Below are 24,545 nucleotides of genomic sequence, written 5' to 3'. Positions count from 1 at the left end.
GGATTGTGCCGTACTGGCTTGAGAGACCGGATGCGCTGAAATGATCCCGGTCTGCAGGTCTGCAACATGCCGTCCGAGGAAATGACACCCGAGTCAGTGTCACAGTTTATATCAGAACACGGCGAAGTCGTCGATGCGGCAGTCGTCAATCGAGGATCCAAGATACCAGATGTCTGTACGAGGTGCTGTCCCTACGTCAACGGGAACATGGTGAAGAAGACGCTCGCCCTCGTCAAGTGCAAGACCAATTAGGACGCATCCGAGGGCAAGGCCTCGCATCTCAAGGAGATGAACTCGAAACGATACGACGATGGTCATGCTGTCAACAGGAGGAGATCGGCACCGAACCGGTTATGCAGGAAACGTCCAAGCAATCGGACTGGCAATTGTTTTCGTGTCCATTTGTCAAAGGAATCAACAGGGCTACGAACAGGCAGTCAAAGACCGAGAAACCCAGAAGCCAACCAGCTAAATCTTCAATCGCCAACAACGGCATACTGAAAAATTCATATTGTTCGTGCAAAATGTGTTATTCACTTAATCCTATCATTTTTCAAGCTGGTATGGATATAATGAAATTCGCGTATATTGAATACATTTGCTATTTTTTCCAACTTCATTATAAGCGGGTACAACTGCGTATGTATGCAGTTTTTTTTTCTTCAAATGTGTTTATAGAATCCTATGATAATTCATGTAATTTATGTGAAGCATAAGAATTCAATTATATATGACCAACTGTATGTGACATTACATTGAGATAAACCCTGAAAAGTAGTTATCTTTAATTCAATTAAAATTCTGACAAATATTCCATTTCTTTAGTTATTGTTTGGTCAGTATATCATCACAGAAAGTTAAAAAAAAAAAATTTAATCGAAAGAAAAAAAATTATGTGAGATGCATCGCGTTGCTGAACATGCCATCCAGCGAAACAAAGCTCAAAAATAAGATTTTAAAACGTTTGTATTTATAACGTATCGTAAATTATTAATGGCATCATCATAATATTGCTTCCCTCCATATACATATAAAATCGATATATCAATACATTTCATAATCAGTTAGTTTTTTATATGTGAAGCATAAATCATTTCGTGCCGTATAAATAGATTAAATAAAAACGAAGGTATTTTCCAATTCATTGCATATTTCAAATTTACTCATAAGATATAATATCGATGTTTATGTAATTAAAATCATCGACTATTGTTATTTTCAAATTTCTAGGAAAAATTCAAGGTACACCATATATGTATATTTTTGTGCCTTATCATAATATGTGTTGCTTTCATAGATTTCCTATACTGTTTAAAACTGTGCAGCTTTTTCCCTTGCGATAAAGCAATTTGATTAAACTGAAAAGTATGCATTGGAAAACTGCATCACACTGCTCGGATAAAATGTGCTAAGATCTTTTAGTGATACCACAAAATGATAAGTCACATGCAACGTCTGCGAAAGAGTAACGAAATAATTACAAGGAAGTGAAATTATAAAGTATTGTAATGCCGTGAAACTCTATGTAGACTCAGAACAGGCTTAAATATTTTTTTTTTAATAAAAAAAAAGAAAAACTTTGTTGCGTAATCTCTAATACCCTGTTATAGTGTTGCTATGCATTTAGAGAATAAACTCTTCTTTTCGCCAATAAATTTGTGAGAAAAGTACAGTCTATATACAGTGCAACATCAATATAACGACAGTATGCCGACTAAGAAAAAATATCGCTGTAAAGGGATTATTGCTATATCGAGAGGCAGCCGATTAACATTAGAGAATAGACATTTCCAAACAATACGTGAAAAATATCGTTACATCAAGTGTCATTTTAGCGAGGTTCCATTGCAATAGGAAAAATAAACTTCTAAATATGTTCTGTGAGCACGACAGAAAGAAAAAAAAATAGCCAATACTGTAACAAAAGAACAGGTACTGAAGTTGAGTGTGTATTAGTAAAGAATAGGATCACTTAATGGGTATAGTCAACCTGTCACTTGGATGGACCCTACCAACCACGCCTGCTCTGTTGTCCTGCATGTTTGATGGGGGGATAGCACTACTTGAGATAAAAAAGCCTCACACCATTTTTCAAATAGGAATCAAAAAACCTTTCAGTGCTCAAAAAACAATTATTTTTTTTCTCCAGTATTTTACTTCATATATTTAGGAGAAATCTTATACATAAATGTGAAAGTATGTATGTATGTTCTTTATACAAATCTACAGTTTTAGACCGATCGTCGCCAGATTTTACATATATACCAAACAGGTCTGGGATTGAACCGTATGCTACTTTAAAAATTCGTCAGAGCTGGGCAAATGCCCGAAATGGGCGAAAAACTGCAGGCAACAATAGTTTTAAGGCCTCAACAATTACTTTCGGAATGTTTACTTTGGTTACCGTGGTTTCCAACAATGCGTTTCAGACGTGAATATATGCCTTTACAATGGTTTGTCACACTTTTAATTCTGTTTGACGCATTATTTGAATAGTGTACTTTGAAGTTGAAATTTAATACAATTTATTTCACAGGAATATTAAACATTTTTAAATATAATAATGAGCTGGTTAATGTGACCGACTGGTCTCCAGAGAGTTAAGAGAGAGTGTGTGTGTGTGTCCTTATCTTTTTTCGCTTGCTGGACTAGGCAGGTGCCAGCGAGAAGCAGGTGCAAGCAAGAAGCAGGTGCAAGAGTTCACCACACGTACATTATGAATAGACTACATGTACCGTTGAGTCACTTCAGTACTCCCCCTCCAGTGTCGTAGGACACGAGATGTCTTGGGAAACTCACGTGTCTCCCGGAACGAGTTGTTGTGGTCACGGGTGACTCAGGGGCTTCGCCATTATGTTGACTGTCCTCTTCGGCGACAAAAAAGGCAGGCTTAATCCAATCTACCGATACCGCTTCTTTTTTTCCCTTAATTTTGAGAAACATGTATTTGTCTTTTTTTTTTTAGTATCTCAAATGGGCCATCGTATGTTGGTTGTAGAGGTTTGCGTACCGCGTCGTGGCGCACGAAGACATGTGAACAGCGCGAAAGTTCAAGATGCACAAAAACATTTTCACCCCATGGGAACTTGTTGGTACTGGAGTCAAACGCTGCATGTCATCACGTAGTCTTGAGACCAATGTTGACGGCTGAGCTGCTTCAGTTCTTTGTGGTGCGAGGAAATCACCAGGAAGTCGCAAAGTTGTACCATATACTAATTCTGCACACGTTGCACTAAGGTCATGTCGAAAAGTTGATCTGAAACCCAACAAAACTGTTGGTAGTATATCGACCCATCTGTTCGTATTCTGGCACTTGATTGCGGCCTTCAGCGGACGATGTACGTATTCGATCATGCCATTTGCTTTGGGATTGAATGATGTTGTTCATAATTTTTGAACACCCAAGAGGTTTGATAATTCTTGGAATAACGAAGATTCAAACTGGGGTCCTCTATCGGACATCAGAATCGAGATATCCACACCGACAGGAATGCCTTCGCCACAGTCTCACCAGTAATGTCCACGATCGGTGCCACTTCTGGCCAGCGCGTAAAGCGATCCACCATAGTGAGTGCATAAGAAAACCACGTCAAGGTGGACGTGTTTAAAGCGTTCGGTTGGAAGTTCAAATGAGCCCAAACTGCTAGTTGTATGTCTGTGAACTTTCACTTTCTGGCACGGAATACAAGACTTGACCCATCTGGCGACATCTTTATTAACCGAGGGCCAGAGGAATCGGTCTGTGACCAGTTTGGTAGTGGCTCGGGTTCCCGGGTGTGGTAATTTGTGCACCGCCTGAAAAACCTGGTAACGGAAGTCCTTTGGAACGTAAGGTCTGACTTTTCTGGAAGAAACATCACAATACAGTTTGTGGTCAGAGTCGAGCAGTGTCACTTTTTGAAGTCCAATGAAGTTTGCGTCTATAATAAGTTCATTAGCTCCGTGTCTGTTTCTTGGGCTTCCGCTATTTCAGTGTAATTGATGGGACATGGTGTTGTAATTTCCTCAATTGGTGATAAAGCATCCACAACCAAATTTTCTGATCCTTTAATATGATGTATGTCAGTCGTAAATTGGGAAATGTATTCTGTCTGTTTTGCCTCATAATTTTTCCGATTTTTGGCGAAATGCATATATTAACGGTTTGTGATCAGTTTGGATGCTAAATTGTCGACCTTCCAACATATATCTAAAATATTTTAGCTGGCAAATATAGCAAGCAATTCTCTATCATAAGCGATATAGTTCTTTTCGGTCGAGGAAAGTTTCCGAGAGAAAAAACCAAGGGGTTCTAATGTCTGTCCCACTTGATTCAAGGTTCCCCCTATGGCTACATCTGAAGCATCAACGTTCAAGACCAATTGAGCTGTTGGAGATGGGTGTACTAAAAGTACAGCTTCGGCTAATTGATGTTTACAGTCCTCGAAAGCTGTAGAAGCCTCGTCAGACCAATCAATTTTGTGATTAGAATTTTTAGTCTAGCCCTTTAAAAATTCTGTCAAGACATTTTGTTTTTTCTGCTGCTCGTGGCAGGAACCTTCTGTAAAAATTTTCTAGTCCTAAGAACCGCCTCAATTCTTTTAAGTTGCTAGGTTTATGGTATTCTAAAATGGACTGGACCTTTTCAGGCGCAAGGGCTTGATACCCTTTTCATTTATTACATGACCCAAGAATGTCAATTCTTTAAGGCCTAACTCGCATTTAGAGGCATTAAGTTTGATACCATATTTGTTTAAGCGATTGAATAGCAACTTCAAGTGACGAAGGTGTTCATCAGCGTCCTTAGAAAAAACTAGAATGTCATCAATATAAACAAAGCAAAAATCTAGGTCTCTTAAAACCTCATCCATAAATCTTTGGAACGTCTGAGCTGCATTGCAGAGTCCAAAATTTAGGAATGGGAACTCGTACAGCCCAAATGGTGTGATAACTGCAGTTTTAGGAATATCTTCTTCACGTACTGGAATTATGTGGTAAGCTCGAAAAATATCTAGTTTAGAAAATATTTTCTTGTCATAAAGCGCGTGAGAAAAATCTTGTAAGTGGGGTATAGGGTATCTGTCAGGGACTGACTGAGCATTTAGCTTCCTATAATCTCCCACCGGACGTATACCACCAGCTGGCTTATCTACGACGTGTAAGGGCGATGCCCAGGGGCTCTTTGATGGCCTACAAATGCCTGTTTCTAACATGTATTCAAATTCTTTTTTTGACTAGATCAAATGTTTTAGGATGCAGTCGTCGGACTTTGCAATGAACAGGTGGTCCTGTCGTCTGGATATGATGCTCCGTAGAATGTTTAACTTCCTTAAAATTCAATGCCGGATTTGTGATATCTGGGTATTTTCTCAGGAAGTCATGATATGGAGAAAATCTGTCTATTGTTTTCACCGTGGCTTGAGAGCAAGGCTTGGAATCACTTGCAATGCTGAGATTAGTAGTAGAATCTATGAGCCGTTCCTTTTTAGGTCCACTAATAGACCGAAGTGTTGTAGGAAATCAGCGCCTATTATGGGTACAGATACCTCAGCAATCACAAAGTTCCATTTGAATGATCTACGCAAGCCCAAGGAAAGGTGTAAAAGGGTTGTGCCATATGTTTTTATTTTAGAATGGTTGGCTGCAAAAAGTACCAGATCGGTGGCTCCATGAGCACCTTTTCGTGGTGGTATACACAAAACATCACTTCCTGTATCAATCAAGTAACTACAATTTGTTTGTCTGTCGTATACCTTTAACCGATGGCTGATACTCAAACCCTTATTTTCGCCACCATCTGTATCCGTACAGGCAGTGGCCGCTACTCGTTTCCCTGAGAGAAAAAACACGATTGTTTGCATTTGAAAGAAGAAGCACTGAAACGGTTATGGTAATAACAGAGGCCATTGTTTGAGTTATTAGCATGAGGAAATCGGTGGCCTGAACCATTGCGGTTTCGGTTGCGAGACCAATGGCGTTTATTTTTGAAGCGAGGTCAGTTTCTGTCCCTAGACAGTCGCTCTACTTGCAAGCTTAAGTTTTCGATTTGTTTTTGCAAGGAACCCAAATTAGGTGACGACACAGCGGTCAGTTCTAACTCTGACGGATTTATTGAATAAACCATATGTTCTGCGGATACCTCATGGATTTTGTCAGCTATAATGGCTAATTGGGATAATTCCTCTCTTGAAGCCGAAAGGATGGTTTGAATTTCAGACGGTAGTCTTTGTAGCCAAAGATTTTTCAAAAAATCATTGTTTAATTTATCTTTTGCCAGTTCCCACATTTGCCGCAGTAAAAATGATGGTTTTTTATCCCTTAATTGTAGGTCACTGAGCAATTTTTTTATTTCCCGACTTTCGGAGTCAGCGGACTCGGCTATGAGCAGTTCTTTCAGAGCTTCGTATTTGTTTGTGTCAGGGGGCCGATAGAGTAAATCACTCATGTAATTAAGAGTGTCTGAATCAACCGACGATAATAAACTAGCAAATTTTGTTTCGTCTTGTGTGATGCCTGACATAACGAAAGCTGATTCAACCTGAAAAAACCATAATCTTATGTTTTGTTTCCAAAAAGGTGGGATTCATAACGCGACACGACTGACTTGCGGAGGATCAGCGTTATCTACCAACATGTTTATGAAAAATATGAGTATGGATGCTCGCGAAAAGAAGAAATATAACACACTAACCTCGTACACGTTCTTGTATCTTTGTATTCGTCAGAGCAGAGTTCATCGCCGTTTTTAGCTTTCAATCCAGAGAGGAAATAAATGCACAAATTTATGATGAGACATTTTCTCGGTTCCGCTAGCGATCTGCATTTTGCTTGGTAGATTTTGAACTTTCTTAAATAATCCAAGGTTAAAATTTTGAAGCACACATGGCTTGTTAGTTCAGCTTGCTTTTAGGTTGCACATTATTTGAATAGTGTACTTTGAAGTTGAAATTTAATACAATTTATTTCACAGGAATATTAAACATTTTTAAATATAATAATGGGCTGGTTAATGTGACCACTGGTCTGGAGAGAGTTAAGAGAGTGTGTGTGAGTATCCTTATCTTTTTTCCCTTGCTGGACTACCCAGGTGCCAGCGAGAAGCAGGTGCAAGAGTTTGCCACATGTACATTATGGATAGACTACATGTACATTATGGATAGACTACATGTACATTATGGATAGACTACATGTACCATTGAGTCACCTCATGTTATTATAACAGTTTATTCCTTTATAAGGGTTTGTCACTTTTCCAATCCTACCAGTAATTGAAGAAAACCCAGGAAGCACCAGATAGTTCTGCTTGCCTAGGGGTCATTCAAGTATTACATCAGCATCAATGGGGAAGGGGGGTTTCCCATTTCCTGACTTTTAATGACAAGCGGGAAGGGTGGAAGGGGTGTGGATGATGCTTACGTCATCAACCACCCTTCATGAAGATATGAAATATTCTTAATGGCATCTCATTCGGTGCGCCAAAAACGGAAAACCTTTCGATATTTATTGGACACCTGAAGTAACATTCTACGTATTGATAAGTCCCCTACAGAGCCACTTTAATGATCTCTAAATGTTTCAGGGATCCTTCAAGTGCTCTGGAAATGTTTTCGGGCCGCTTAAGTGCTCTGTGAAACTGTGCTACGCATCACTCAAGTGATCCGTAATTATGCCATGGATCACTTAAGTAATCTGGGAATGTTCCGCGGGTAAATTGAGTGATGTAGAACCGCACTGGGGCCACTTAAGTGCTCTAAAACTGTGCCACATGTCACTCAAGGAATCTCTAAATGTGCCACGGCCACTTAAATGCTCTGGAATTGTGCCACGGGTCATTTAAGCGATTTGTAAATGTACCGCGTAGTTCATTTTAACAAAATTAGGTTTGAGGGGGCCAAGTCACATCAGATAACCTTCAGGGCCACATTTGGTCTGCGTGTCAAGGGTTTACCATATATGGCTTAAAGGGTGGGTCGCAATCAATTTCTTAAAGAGAAATTTTCAGTTCTTACACTTCAAATAGCATTGAAATTAACAGAAATCGATTATAATAACATATAAAGGAATTTTCGAAATTTTAATTTTTTTTAAAAATATTTTTTGCATTAAAAATATTTTTTTTTCGTCTGGGGGGGGGGGGGCACACGAACTCCCTATGCCCCCTCCCGCGTACGTTTCTGATCCTACCAATATGCATTAGGAGGTAAGGGGCAGTGATGACGAAATCTTTCTGACAAGGGTGGGGGAGGGGTTAGAGTTTTGCTTACTTTTGCTGACAAAGGAGGGAGGGGGTCAAAAATGGCAAAAAAATTTTCTTACGTAATACTTGAACGGTCCCCTATATACAGGGTGTTCTGTAAGTGCTAATGTGGCCTCTATCTCATCAACCACCCATCGTAGTGGTATAGTTTCAATTTAAAAAATGCTTAAAAGGCGTTTGCATAATATTCGCTGCACAAGCTGGACGTATGACGTCACTAACAACAGAGAACAATAACTACGACGACAAAACTGATAATACAACTTTTCAAAGCCAGCTGTTGAACTCAATGCTTGCCTCAAATCATCAACACTCTGACACGAAATTAAAAAAATATTATCCACCAACATACGAGTTTCAACTGCAAAATTACTCAGCACTGCTATCATTTTGACATCAAACTTGGTCAAACTTGGCAATGGAAGAATTCCCATAGATCCAAGCACTGGACTGATTACGTTCCAAAATGGATTTGGATTTTGCCAGTTGTTAAACTCAGTTCAAAAACTTACAGACAGTCTTCCCAAACATTCAACAAAAGCACCGAAACCATGTGTGGCTTTGTGAGAGAGAGATTCTGGCACCGAAAAATGACAGTGTGAACAAGATCAACGAAAAAATCCAAAAAATTATTCCGAGAGACTCCACATCTTACAAATCAGTTGACACTGTCACAGACAGTTCTGTATCCTGCAGAATTTCTGAACTCTTTGGATATTCCGGGTGTGCCACCATAAAACTTGACCCTCAAAGTCGGAGCACCTATGCTTTTAAGAAATTTGGAGACACAGAGTCTCTGCGTGAAGAAATTGAACAATTACATCATTGAAGCAACGATTCTAATTGGATGTGCCAAAGGAGAAGACGTCTTCATTTCACTTATACCAATCATCACTGAAGAAATGCCATTCACTTTCAAGCAATTACAGTTACCGGTTCATTTAGCTTTTGCCATGACAATCAACAAAGCGCAAGGCCAGTCGTTAGCAGTGGCAGGTATCAACCTACTTGAGTCCTGTTTTTCACCGTCGCCTGTTCGTGTGTTGGTAATCCCAAAAATTTGTACATCTACACACTAGATGGAAAAACAAAAAATATTGTGTATTCACAAGCGATTGCCTAAAGTTTTTAATTAAAATATTTAAAAATAAAAGTAGTTTTTTCTTACTTGATGCAGAAATTTTTTTGATTAAGAAATAATTAATAAGCTATACGTATATACATTTTTTACGAGGCGGGCAACGTCGCCAGATATCAGCTAGTTTAAAATAAAAGTTGTTTTGGTAACTGCTGTGCCTCTGGTCTAAAAATACGTTAGAAAAATTGCATTTTTTCTAGCGAAAAATTCCACAAAAACAAAGTTTACATAATTTTTTATGTATGTAAATTTAAAATGTAAGCGTATGAATTATTTTTATTCATATTCTGTATGTTTTTGTGAACACTTTAGTGAAAATTTCACTTGAATATATTGAAAATTTAATACTTAAAAACTGAGCCTCGGAAAAGTCATCTGCATCATTTTTTGATAAATTTCAACATTTTTTTTCTCAAAAGGATTTAGAGATAGGCAAATAATATTTCAAACGGTTAATAAGGATGGTAAAAGCAACAAAAATATTTAAAAAAATCATTGAAATCTGAGACTATGGGTGTCATGGCCGGGTGATTTGACATGGAATGACCCTCAGTCATGATTGTCCCATATAACATTTGAACTGTCTCATGGTTCAGCAGTTCTGGTTTGGCATGATTTCTGTATGTAAACTTTGAACCCCCTTATCTTTTTGAAAAAACCACTATTAATAAGTTTTTATATAATGAAATAAAACTACTGACCAAATTTCATAATTGTAGCTTCAGCAGTTTCTGCTCGGTATGATTTCTTTGTTACCTTTGAACCCCCCCCCCCCCTTTATGATCCTCCCAGACGTCGAATTTAAAAAACTCCATTGTTAGTAAGTTTTTACGTAATGAAATTAAACTACGGACAAAATTTCATATTAATAGCTTCAGTGGTTTTGGCTCTGCAATGATGAATCAGTCAGTCAGAACATGTTATACATACAGATAAATTCCAAACAATTTGCGCTGCTCAGTCTGCTACAGAGAAAATTTTAGATACCGATACTAATTTTTTTAGTTGCTATCGTGACCTGGGATTTGTTCAGCCCTGGTCTAATAGTCACGTGACTTTGAACCAAGGGTCTTCAACCACAGATTGTGGGCCAAATTCAAAATTTCTATGAGCCTGCGGAGCACCATACCAAGTCATAGTTTGGTATTTGTAATCATGGGCGTACCCAAAATTTTCTCAAGGATTGGGGGTTTCAACTTTATTCTTCCAAATGGGGGGTTATGGTTTTACTTGTAAAGTAAGACTATAATCTCGGCTTGAGGTGGGGGGGGGGGGGGGTTAAAGCCCCAGCATTGCATACGCAAATGTTTGTAATTATAACATAGAATTTAGATTCACAAGGACTTGACCCATCCAGTGTTACTGACATACTATTATGTCAGAAGTTCTATGGAAGAAATACAAACACCATTTTTTTGCTTGTCAAGTATTTGCACCAATCTAAGATAAGAATGTAACCTTGAGAATTGTGTAAGTATATAAAAACATGTTTTTCACTCGAAATCTTTTCCCTTTTTTTTCTATGTTTATCTTTGCTTGAGGGATCATACATAAGAAAAATTTTACAGAGAGAGGATTTAAAACTGACAAGTGCATTATCGAATTAGAAATGATAGCATGTACAATATGCAAACGCATGAAGTTATTTCAAGTACTGTGTGGGCGGGGGGGGGGGGGGGGGGGGGGGCTAAACCAAATATTTTTTATAGGTATTACTGAGACCATGGCAAATATTAAGTGGGAATAGGCTCATGGACCGGATACAAGTCCACACTTACGATAATTCTGCATTATATAGTTCACTAGCAATTTATTTGACTTCATATATTATTATCTCCCCATTATACCTAATGCTGTAGTTTTTTTCGATAAGATGAAGCTTGAGAATCAATTTCTAATTTTTTATTTGCATAGCTGTCAACTTTGGAAGATTTTTTACAACATTTTAGCGGTCATTAGCAAAAGGGAAATTTTAGGGATATTTTCCCATTGCAAAAACTATGACACCATGCAAGCTATCGCTAATCATGGCCAACCAGTAGGTTGAAGTCCTTGGGTTAAATTACCTCCCAAAAACCAAATCTTGCAAACCAAAAAATCTGTCGGGCCCAAAACAGGATTTGTGAATAAAGCAGATACATGCGATTGTGCCAATTTTGGATTTCGAAAGGTCGGAGATTGACAAATTTTGTGTTTTCTCCCCAAATATGATTTTTTTGTGATTTGACAAAATGGCGACAATTTGCTTATGAAGTAGTTTTTTTCGAGTAAATTCTTTGGGAAATTTTTTTCCCCTAAATGTACAGATTTTTTACACTAACTGGACGAAATTGGGGAGATTTTATGATAAGGTAACAGTTTTGAAGGAGCTGGAATCATTTTATTAGTCCTCCCTTCTCCTGTCGCTTGTGTAACTTTGATTAGTATCTACTGGTCAGGTTGTATCATACCATTTTAGTTTACTATTCATTCTACGTTTTATTATTTCATTATATTTATTACTTATTTATCCATTGTCTTATCGGTTTATTATTTAAAAGGAACCAAGAGAAACTTTCATGCCTGGAATTCTTTATGCCCGATCCGATCCGTCTATTTTTAAAAAAGTCCAGGTTTTATTTTTTTAATACCAATGAAAGAAAGTGATATTTTTGCTATTATTATGCTTGGTGGTTTCTATTATTTTGTTTTGTACGCTGACGTTTTTTTTTTTTTTTTTGGCACCTATAGTATCTGAAGGTCTTGGCGACTTTTCGTTGGGCCATCAGACATGTTTAATGCCAAAAAAAAGTCGCCAAGTGGCGGACCACACAGCAGCTGTTTCAGTGTTTCCAGCAAAATCTGCTCGATCATTTCCCTGACTCTCCCTGGACAAACTCAAAATTTTCCCTGATCAAAAACGCATATACAGGGTTCTAACTCAAAAAATTAGAAAAAGTAGGAGGGGGGGGGGGGTAACCCCTTAGATAACAATCATAGCGTAACATTAAAAAAATCCCTCAAAAATCCTTTTTTTTTAATTCAAAAATAATTTATTTTTTCACAGCACTATTTTAGTATCTTATTAATAAAAAATATCTTATTATATAAGATTTACACAAGCTAAAGCAAAATGACAGGAATGACTTGGCAGCAAAAACAATTTTTGGCCAAAACAGTGTACAAGGTTCATACAAAGTTTTTCAAATGAAAAGTGAGGAGTTTTTAAGGAGTTGTGGGGCCACCTTCCCCCCCCCCCTCAGAAAAAAATTGCACCACTAGACTAAAAACAAAAGAAGCCTGCATGCGGACTGATTTTCACTGAAATGCCTTTTTTTTAATTTCTAGTTTTTTTATTTCTATTTCAATGGTTCCAAGATTTCAACTTTCAGAATTAAAAGTATGATGGGTAGGAATTTCAGCTGCTTTGAAAAGGAAGAAATATGCTGCGACTGTATGCACAAGTAACAAGCGAAATTGTGTTTAACAACACAAATTTCGAACAGCAACAGGGCATAATCAGGATTAGGTATTGAGAAGTGCATTAAGAAAGACTAGAATGAAAGTTGCGGTAGTAGTATTAAAATGATTTTAAGAAATCGGAAGTGATGTACTGAGTCAGCAATAAATTTTGTTTTTATCTTTCTTCAGCCGTGGCCACTTCTGTGAGAGAGATAACAGATGTTAACCAAATAAGAGTTAAATCACTGTAAACTGTTTATGGAAATAAGCTCATAAGCTACAAAATAACTAACAACTTCATTTTTTATTCAAATCCTTTCATATATATACATTGGTTTTTTGGGGTTTTTTCAAAAAAAGCCACAAAATGTATTTTTAAGAAAACTCATTCAGTTTTTCTTCTACAAGTCATGACAGCTTCAAATTATCTGCATTTGTGAATGAGTCAAAAATTATCAAAAATTAAATATCAGGGAAAAGTTTATGAATATAGCTGCCCCCCTATACTGGGGGGGGGGCAAAGTCTTCTTGCACCCTTCGGCAGCAACACCCTTTTTCTCGTCACATCACATCTGGTATATTTTGTCCCACTTTGTCAGAGTGATATGAAAAGTGGCATGTGAAAGCACCAGCTTACTGAGGAATTTTACAATCTTAAAGGAACAAAAAGAAAACCAATGAGATTCATCAAGCACACTTCCGAAATGAATGACTTCCTTCATGAGGGTCTCCAGCCTGGAGCCCTGTTGTACCCCCACCCCATGAGGACCACAAAAAGTTTTAATTCATATTCATTTTACCAACGACTACAATCCAAGGGCCCAACCAAGGTGCGGGAAACCAACATGGTTTTTTTATGGGCCTGATACATGGATTTATAGCCAAGTTTTACTGCTAAAACTACAAAAACAATGAGATTCATCCAGGGCCCCAAAATGAAACCTGCCAACTTCCCCATTGGGGACCCCAACCTGGACGTCTGTCAGACTTCTCTCCCTGTAAGGGCAAAAAAAATTTCATTTGTATTCATTTATCTAAGGAATAAAATCCAGGGTCCCGACACGGGACCCTACTTGCAAATTTTTAGTGGAGGCCCCAGACCGGATTTATCTCAGACTTCTGCTGTTGCAAATTTTACAATGTTAAACAACAAAAAACAATTGAGATTCATCCAGGCCCCCAAAATGAAACCTGTCAACTTCCCCATTGGGGAAGATCCACCTAGAACTGGAACCATATCGACTTTCCCTGCCCCCCCCCCCCCTAAGGGTCACAAAAACGTTTCACTTGTACTAATTTCACAACAAATAAATTCCAGGGCCATCTGACTGGATTTATCTCTGGCTTCCATTGTTTCAAATTTTACAATGTTATATAACAAAAAGAGATTCATCCAGCCCCCCCCCTCCCGAAATGATTGGATTGTTAACGACCCTCCCACACACACAACCAGACATGCCAAACTCTGAAGGAAAAAAAATCCTACTGTATTCATAAAAAGCGTAACACAGCCCTTTTCGAATTCACGGAAAAAAGACGTGAGTTGGGACCCCATACTAAAAATTGATTAGGAAGTTATATAATTACAATTAGAAAAGTAATTGCTGCATGAGAAATGAAGGTATGGTTTAATTTTAAAAAATAAAACGAAAAAAAATGTTTGCTTGTGTATCTTTTGTTCTACTGTAATGTTTCATCTAAAATGAAATATTATTTCACTCACTGGGGGACACAGTCCCCCGATCACATGAAAACAAAAATTCTAATTCCAAAATTACATGGATGCTAAAGGGCTGAAAATCAACTGATATTCATAACTGGAAATTAGACATTCTAGTTACCTGAAGGATCAATATTAATAGAACTATATCAAGAGCAATATTATTTTTTGTTGAAAATTTCTGAAAATCCTAAGTAATCCAAAAAGTAATTTTATAAATTTCAGACATGAAAAAATTGACGATACTCAAATTTCGGAAAATTGTCTATTATTATAAATCTATCAAAAATGCGTGAATTATAAACACAATTTTTGACGCAAGTTCATTTAGAAAATTCAACCTGGATTAAAAATAAATAAAATGCTGTATAATTCATGAAAGCATAAAGGGTTAGGATGGCATGCAAATTTCAGAAAAATATTGATCATCAAACGGATGCTAAAGGATTGAGGCATCACTCAGTATACTGCTTAATATAGGCGCCTGGAGACATTGCTTCGCCGCACCAGTAAAAAAAACTCCCAGCAGTGTTCAACTTTTTCTCACCGCTGAGCATGGGGGAATTTTCGGCTACTGGTTCCGCGGAGTGATGTCGTTCGGCGGACCATCGATTTTTACCGCTGACCAGTTTGTGACATAGGCAGGAAAACGTCATTAGCTATTCTGTAAAAAATCTTATTTTTCAAAGCAAAAGCATATAATCGTATTAATTTGCTAAAATCGCACTAAATACCGTAAAATCGTAACGGTCGACAAGTATGCACGACAATTGGATGTTCCAATCCCATCCCCTTCCTTTCACGTTTTCTATTACACAAGTGAGGTTTTTTCTCTTTTATCCCTCTTTATAGTCCGGAAGCCTCCTCTTATTTTTCTAGGCAATGCTATTCACAGGGGTGGGAAGTGACTAAGTCCATTTCGGAGCAGCCTTGGAACAGCAAAATTCAGGATTCGGAGCAGTTTTGGAACAGCAAATTCAGGATTTGGAGCAGTTTTGGAGCAGCAAATTTGGGATTTGGAGCAGATATTTATAAATTGGAGCAATGAAATTAACAAGAATATTTTCGTTAACCCTCAACCCTTTTCAAAATAAAACTGCACTGTCTTTTGTTATCAAACATCTTTTCATCAGCTTGATTTTTGTTTTTGGTGTTTTAGGCTTTTGACACCTTGTTTGAAAAAGCGGCTGTCATAAAATGTTTTGCACCCGTCTATTTAAGATGATTTTTGCTTACTGAGGACACAATTTGCTGCCTTGAACAGCAGCACTTCAAATGAGCTAAAAAAATATTATAAGTTTTTAATTTTTTTATACTTGGAAAGAAATTGTTGCGAAATGGGAGAGAATTACAAAGAATCAACTCTATGTTTGGCGATTCAGCACTCATTATCTGGCGAGATTGGCGATCTGACTCTCGTTATGTGGCGAGATTGGCGATTTAACGCTCGTTATTTGGCGAGATTGGCGATATTGACGATTTAACACTCGTTATTCGACAACATTGGTGATTTAACGCTCGTTATTTGGCAATATTGGCGATTTAACGCTCGTTATTCGGCAACATTGGCGATATTCGGCAAAGTTTCTAAACTAACATTCGTAATTCGGCGGACATGCGCTTTTTACTTCCGGAATGAAATTTTTTTTCACGAAACATCGGGATTTAACACAATGACAATCGACTACGGAAATTTCTGCTGCTTCCAGTGGCAACTTTTTTTTTTTAAACAGAAACACTCGCATTTGTACTTTAAAGCTGAAAGACATTGCAAACCATCTTCAGTTCCACGATCACGGACAATATCGGGGTTTCGCGATGGAAAGCCTGATGAGGTGCCGATAGTTTAAGTATAGTGGAATAAAACACGCTCTTCTCGGAAAGAATCGTTTCGTGGCTAGCAGGAACAAAAATTTTTTGGCGTCCTTTCCGATATTCCGGGCTACTGAAACGAAATTCGCTATTTGGCGCAGAAAAATGCGAAAATACGCTATTGGAGCAAGATATTAGTTTTGGCGCAGTGCGGCGAATTGGCGCAGAGTTCCCACCCCTGTATTCATCACCATGGGGGAATGCCTATTCTATGCCGATCATCCCTTCAGAAAAAAAATAAGGTCTTTTTCAGGAGTGGCTGCAAAAAGTAAGGAGTTATAAGGGCCCTTCCAGAAGGAAACGAGAAGTTAGGACTTTTTAAGGAGATTGTAAGGATGTAGGAACCATGGCATACAACCACAGATAACATATTGTGAGGGAAGAGACAAAATAATTACCTTCTTTTTTTCAGGAGTCTTCCAAAGTAGTCCATTGTATAAACTCTCTTCCTTGATGCACAACAAATTATGAAGACATGCAAGTTTTTTAAAGAACGACACTCCTTTGCAAACACTTCCAAAATCACAGTGCAAAGTGTGTAAATTACTGGGTGCAATGTCCAGGTGAACTGGATGGTTTTACTGCACTGTCCATCTTTTTTAAAGGGATTTGTTTACATTTCACTGTTCAATGCTAGTGTCACAGTTTGATAAATGAAGCACTTTTATTTCTTGCTCTTTGCAGAGCTTTGTAAACATTGCTTATGCCTTGAAAATGCAGAACACAATATAATGCCATAGCTGCCAACTTTTGAAAATGAAAATTCGGGAGATTTTCGCGCAAACCCGTATTTTATGCTAAAACCACTCACTAATAAATACAATAGGGATTTTTCCAAATAAAATAGGGATTTTCCAAACATAAAAGTTAAAGCGCAGGGAATAAAATCCCTACTCAAAAACTGAAGTCAAATTAAAATAGGGATTTTACACACATGGAAGTTAAACCCTTGGGAATAAAATTCCTACGCAAAAAACAAGTGAAATCGGAGGTCAAAACTTCAATGATGTAAAAATAAATATTGCGTTCAATCAGAAACGCTGTGAACAAACATTCTGAGCGAATGACCCCAAAATCATCGGAAGATGAAGGAAAACACCGTCAATTTTTGAAGAACACTGACTTTTTGTGACACTTGCTTGATGTTTATTTTCACTTCACGACTGATGATGGCAGTCTTTCCATGACCGATGTTTATGTCCGCAACACAACTTGTACAAAAAGGAAAAGTCTGCCCTCCTCTGGAACGTTTGATGAAAGGAAATTCATCGGAATAAGTATCTTTAAAATTTATTAAATATGTTTTTGCTTATCATTATTCATGCTTTGTTATATCGCACGTACGTAACTTAAACAAAAGAAATTTTGACCATATGCGCGTCACTATAATCTTCAATTATTATCCAGGACTATTGGCTGCTAAGCCATTTCCCTGCACGATAAGACAAACAACTTTCTTGTTACCATCAGAGGGTTTGTAAAACTTCTTTAAAAAGGGAATTTCCCCATTTACGACGTGTGACGTCATTTCGAAAGGGAAAAAAAAGAGGCTTCATGCCCCACAAGAAATTCCTTAGGGATTGTTTTCATAAGCGGGGATTTTTTTTAATGAAGTAGGGAATTTTTAGGGACAATTAGGGATTTTCGTAAAAATTCGGGAGATTTAAGAACTTTTCGGGAGATCGAGCGATGAAGCTAAAATTCGGGAGATTCCCGAAAAATTCGGGAGACTTGGCAGCTATGTAATGCTATTGTGTAGCATCAGAGTCACAAAACATATAGTCTGTTTCAGGTTAACTTTGCAGTGAAGAGAAAGGTAGAGAGTATTGCTTCACCGCAAAATATAGTTCCATACAACAGAGGTTTACGATGATCCTTTATACAGAATATTTCAGTTTTTTCTAGGATTTTGAAAAAATACTGAAAAAATATCATTTTGAACCAGTTTTTATTTGTTAAATCTTTAAATTACAAAAAATATTGGTCACCATTATCAAAAATCCATAGCAACGGCAACGACATTCTGGCACGATATCTTAGAAATTTTCCCCGCCAATATATATCACTCTCGTGTTTTTCATTAGACAATTATTTACCATATACAGGGTTGGTCTGATTTTGCCCAACCCAACAAAAACTACACTTACTCGCAAACAGTATATTTTCTAATGATTGGTGTGGCAAATAATCCAAGGTACAGAAAAGATATTTATGCATGACTCTTGGAGAAGCACATGAAAGTTTTTAAAATAAAAACTGTAACATCAAATTTGTTCTAAGTTTTGTGAGTATCGTCCAGCCCACATCTGCTTGAGGCATGAAACACCAAATTTATGTTTGTGTATATATCATGAAAATGTTAGACTTATATTATGGAAGGAATGAGTTTTTTCCTAACCGCATGTCTGATTTTGTTAAACTGATTACATGTGAACTAGAGGAAGTCAAGTTTTATCAGTGGATGAAAGATGAAACAAATGTTGTCACTAAACAAAAAATCTGTTTAACATTGAATGACATATTCACGAAACTGGAAGAAAAATTACCTCAGTTTTTACAGCATATTTATGTAAAACAACAAGAAATGTTTCTTGAGAATGTAAAAAAAAAACCATGAAATCTAATACATTGCTGTTGCATTTTGATTTTAGTGAAAACTATAGTTTCTTTTCGCAACTATAGTTTCTTTATATATATATATATATATATATATATATATATATATATATATATATATATATATATTTGCTTTCTTTTGTGTAATTAACTGTAGAAAAACTATCCGCTGTCGTTTAAACTGGTAATGAAAATATTGACAATAACTTTTAAGTTAGAAAATTAGAAAAAAGTGTAACGTTTGGGTTTTACGTGGCCCAGGGTGTGCGTCTGGTGCGCCGCCCTTAAATCCGCTTCTGTTTCGGGCCACCAAAAATCCCAGCCAACAGGATGTGAGGGCATAGCCCAGTCAAAAAAATTTTAACAAATATTCACTGACAAACGGTTGAGGCTGTCAAACAGAAATGAGGAAAAGTGATTTCCGCTGCGAAAGTGAGCCGCTCTTAGGAATGTGTGACAGGAGCGGTCGCACTGGGCACTGTGCTTTGTGGGCCCCAGCACCAGGGTTCACCCTGACTTTTTATCAATTGTAGCAATTTGGCTAATCAGATGAAAAAAGTTGTAGCCAAATGAGAGAGAACCTTAGCCAAATTGACGCGTCGTAAAATGCGGATTCCAAAACAACTCGTATCAAGTTCAAGATGAAAATATAAATCAAAATGCAAATCATGTGTAAATAAAAATTGTTTAATATAAAATGTAAATTTTTTTTACAGTACAAAAAATATTTCAGTTCTCCAGAATTTGTGCAGAGATTTTTTTTTTTGCTGTCCACAATTCAAAAGCATTTTCGAAATTCAATTGTTGCCTACTGGGACCATTAACAGAAATACTGTTATTTATATTTTTTTACATTTATTCTATTCCGCATTCTGTGTTTCAATGAGATTCATGATACTCTACATACATATTCATCTATTAGAGGGAAACTTTTTTCCTGACTTATATTCATTTTGATTGATGTATGATCACTTGTCAACATTTTTATACTGTGTTTAACACTTCTATGTCTTATTCATGAAGAAAAGCCAATTATATAAATATAATAAAGTAAGAATTATAAGCAATATAAATATAACTAATTATATATATATATATATATAGTATATATTAACTAATTATTATACATAATAGAGCTAATAAATATAAGCAACTAAAATAAATGTGAACATAATAACTGGAGGGGGAAGGAATTAGGATACCTTTGATGAAAATCCAAAATTTGCATTGTTCTTATTGCTCGTCGGCGGCATCTCTGCTGAGGGAAGGATTATCATCGAGTAAAGGGTTCACTAACAACAGGTTGTTTTTTGCATGCAGGCTCTTCGGGGTGCGCTCAACTATTAACGCTTCTATAGTCCGTTTCAGGTTAACTTTGCAGTGAAGGGGAAGCTACGAGGGAACCGCATCACTCGTTGCTATGGGGACGAATGCCTCTTAACCAATGTATCGATGCGCGACCTTGGTAAGGTATGGCCGATTCTCGTCAATCTCACTGAGAAAAATGTTTTTTACATGTAACGTAATGGCACAGATAAATTAGTAATAATTATAGAATTTTAAAAAAAAACCATTGCCGATACTTTCAGAAATTAAAGTGATGTTCTTGAAATCATTTGTTTTGTTTTTTGATTAGAAAGTGTTTTAAAATTTATAAAAAATAATTATTTTCTATCAGCGTGTCACTTACTCTTCATTGATGTGCCGTAAGTAACACTAAAAATTTCAAAAAACGTAGTAATATTTTTCTGCAATATTTCCCTTCCCTTAGCTGAAATTTATTTACAAAAAAAATCCAAATAGTATTATGAAAGCAACGTATAATTTCAAAATACTGTATGGCTCTAAAAAAACTTAGGGATTTTTCATTTTTTCTCCAATTTATATGGATAAAACTAATGTTAAATAAAATTTTTAAAGCCAATCAAAAAAAATAAAAATAAATTAAGAAGAAGCAGATTAACTATTTTCATGTGTAAATGCAAGAATAGCACCAAATAATAATAACGATACGGAAAAGTTTAGAATTTTTTACTCACTTTGCTTGCCGAAATTTCCGTCGCTCGACCTTCCCCCCCCCCCTTTTTCCCGAACGGTATACGTCGATGTCACTTGTTTTCACGCCAGTTTTAATATTTTCTTACGGTTGATGTGCTGCTCATGGTTATTACCACAGAGTAAGAATAATTTATATCTTTAGTCTATGGTTATTACGGATGATTCTTATCGAGTTTTGTTTACAGCGAGTATTCAAAAACCAAAAATGTAGTATTCAGGAATGGAAGAGCAGTGAACTTTCGCGTGGCTATCTCCGGTGAAAATAAAGATACAACTGTCACATAAATGATGAAAGCCCAAACCACTGTGGACCCGTCTCTCTCTCTGTTATTTTATCTGAAGAGACAGTAAAGGCAAGGGGCATCTGGAGAAACAGGTGGGTGGAAGATGGCGTCCGTTCGTGTGAGTGGAAGACACGACTCGTGTCAACACTCTCCGTGATCGGAAACTAAAACTATCCCATAAACATGGCAAAAAATAAATAATTAAAAAAAAGGAGGACCAAAACCAAAACTTCTGCACCCATAGAGGGCCTCTCACGATAGTATCGGCACTCTCGTGGAAGAGAAACACTTGTAATCTATGAGTGAATATCTGAACTCTATTTTTGAGAGAAAATAAACCTGGGGCTCGACCATCTACTTGTCCCTGGTAACGATTCTATCGTTCACTCAGCGATTTCTTGTTATGAGCGATAAAAGGGAAGTTTTTGCGACCATATTCTTCGTGAACGATAAATGCGGATAGCTGGGAGGGACAATTGTGAACGAGAGCCAGGAACCTCTCGTTCAGCGGAAGGACAATTATTTCAGTAGGCTTAACAATGGCGATGGCGTCGACTTACGTGTTGTTAAATGATTTTTACGATTCTCAAATGCCTGCACGTGCTCCGGTTTGAAATAGATACGTCATGGATGGGTTTGAGCTGTCGGATAAAGAATTCGTGAACCTTTTTAGGTTGAAGAAAAATGCTACGAGGAAAGTGTTCGAGGAATTGCGCCGATGTTGGCCCATAGGTCGGAACTCGAGACACCGGGCACCGCTGACAGTTGAGAGAAAGTTAAGTAATAATTAATGTTTAAATTAAAATAATTATAATCAGAAATTATTCGTTGTAGTGGTGTTTCATTTTCAATGTGGTGTTTAAATTTTGAATGAATGTTTTTTTATTAATAATGGAAAACGAATCAAGTACTTAACGTAAGCCTATTTAGGCCTATACATTTTTTATGTTCACAATGTTTTCAGGTAATTTTGATATTCATTAAAAAACACTAGGCTTTCAAAATAAAAGTATTTTGAAAAACTCATGCACAAAATATGTAGTTCTGTGCAGTGCCGTCTTAACACGTGGGGCCCCCTTCCGGGCACGACCCGATGTGCATAAATGGCCTCGTAAGAGAGAGTTGGTGCTATTGATTCTCGCGAGGAAAGCATAAAATTTATAATCTACAGGCCCTTTCAGTTAATTAAGGGGGTCCTAGAATATAACTTTGCCTGAGGCCCATGCATGGTACCCACAAGGTTGGGGCTGAAGGGGCCCCGGGAACGATTTCTATCATTTTTCATTGTTTTACACTCTAAATTCACCTTTTCTGGAAAGGACCGGCAAAGATTCAAGCGTAGGGGTCCTGCGGAATGGGGGCACATGGACCCATTGCGTTCTTGAGACAACCCCAGACCTGTGAATCCCAAATTTTGCAGGGCAGCTAAGAAATTGGGCTGGCGCCTAAATATTTTTTCCATTTGTCAAGCCTTGCCTGTGTATATGTGTGTGTGTAAAATTAATAAGTACCCTAAACAAGTTTACAGTATTTTGTTTAGATCACCCTTTGTCCATCACAGTTGTTCCAATGAAATATTCACTTAATGGTTTACCTATTTTTGTGAGTACTGAAGCGATTGCACACTGCATGGATAATAATGCTATTCACTTGTATGCCTCTCTCACTGAGGGCCACAACTAGATGCTTGGTCACCCGGAGCAAGCGAGTATTTTGACGCCCCTTTGTAACGTTTTGAAGGAGAGGTATCAATGAAATTTGCACCCCCCTTGGGTCTAGTGCCCGAGACCCATCTGCTCCCCCCCCCCCCCTAGTTGCGGCCCTGCTCTCACTTATGCATGTTTTTCCCTTGTACTTTTATACAGGTATACAGTCTATATGCTCGTTATAATGACCTTATTTAATGGCAACCATTCCATTACTAACTGATAGCCACACTATATGTCATTGTTTTTCATGTTTTGGGGGGGGGGGGGTGGTTACATTTTCCGTGAGCGCGTTAGCATTTGTTTCTAACAGTTTCTCGTAACACTTTACCATAACATTAGTTTATTCAAATATAATAGTTTTACAATATATCTTGAACAACTACCTCATGTTTGATTTAACTTTTGCGCAGGTTCTATGTGCATGCCACTGGTGCCTACCAAAGAAGCCTGAGCCAAGACGTCTGTTTGGGGATGTACGAACAGTCTGTGAGTAACTCTATCCATACAGTTACTGAGGCCATCAATACGTTGATGCTACATAAGTATGTGAGATGTCCCAATATGTCGACCTGCAAGAGAGTTTTTGGGAGAAGCTCAAATTCCTGGGAGTTATCTGTGCCATAGACTGTATACGCATTCCTGTTGTGGCACCAACGTTTGACAAGAAGTATCCAGAGCCTTCTTACGTCAACGGGAAGCAGTTTCACTCCGTCAATGCACAATTGGTGAGAAATATAGTATTTAAACTTCTTGCCAATAGTCATCCTTTATGATTTTGAATTTTGGGAAACGTCTGTGCAAAGTGGGGGGGGGGGTTAATTTTTTAAAAGCACCAGTTATATGGTTTTTGCATTTATACGACACCATCATTTGAGCCTGAACCCCTCCCTCCAAATTTTCAATGAGTGCCACATGACATCACTATAACAAACATTAGACAGAAACAAGCTTCACATTAGGTTCACAACACGGACATGCACATTCAAACATGTATCAATTTGCTAGAAGTTCCGCAGAGCAATATGGCTGAGGTGCATGTCTGGTTAAGTAGTCATTTATGATACGTTCCATGAAAACTGTCACTATGCAATGACATAAAATAAGAAAAGGTGTGATATCTTTATACAAACTATCAAACAGAATTTGTTCTTGTAGTACTATACACGTATGTTGTCTGAACACTGTTCTCAACCTTTACGTAAAGAAAATTTTTTTTCCATTACTAAATTTCAGGATATTTGTAACGATTTCTGTCTGACACAATGTCAGGTTTCAGTAATTCACATGCTTCTATGCAGTCTTTTAACTATCATTACATAGTTTTTTTATTATTTGAGACAGAACTTCTGACTCTTAACATCGAGGCAATGGATGCTCAGCGGTAATGATGACTATTGCTAGTGAACTGTGTGGCTTTTTTTTTTGAGCGGTGAACACTGACTGCGGGTGTGTTTTTCCAACCTATATGTGT

The 24,545-nt window shown here is 37.4% G+C and overlaps 1 protein-coding gene across 5 annotated transcripts in view; it reads right to left on the bottom strand.

Annotated features, from left to right (window-relative positions):
- LOC149086517 (uncharacterized) overlaps window positions 1-24,545 on the bottom strand; it is a 183,784-nt gene that overhangs the window by 119,068 nt on the left and 40,171 nt on the right. The window lies entirely within an intron of this gene.

Source organism: Pholcus phalangioides, unplaced genomic scaffold (genome assembly GCF_987345545.1).
Source record: "Pholcus phalangioides strain wild (caught in Gottingen) unplaced genomic scaffold, Ppha-v1.0 ptg000004l_1, whole genome shotgun sequence".
Taxonomy (NCBI): Eukaryota; Metazoa; Arthropoda; class Arachnida; order Araneae; family Pholcidae; genus Pholcus; species Pholcus phalangioides.
Note: the sequence above shows the minus strand (reverse complement) of the source record. Positions and strands in the feature narration are given on the sequence as shown.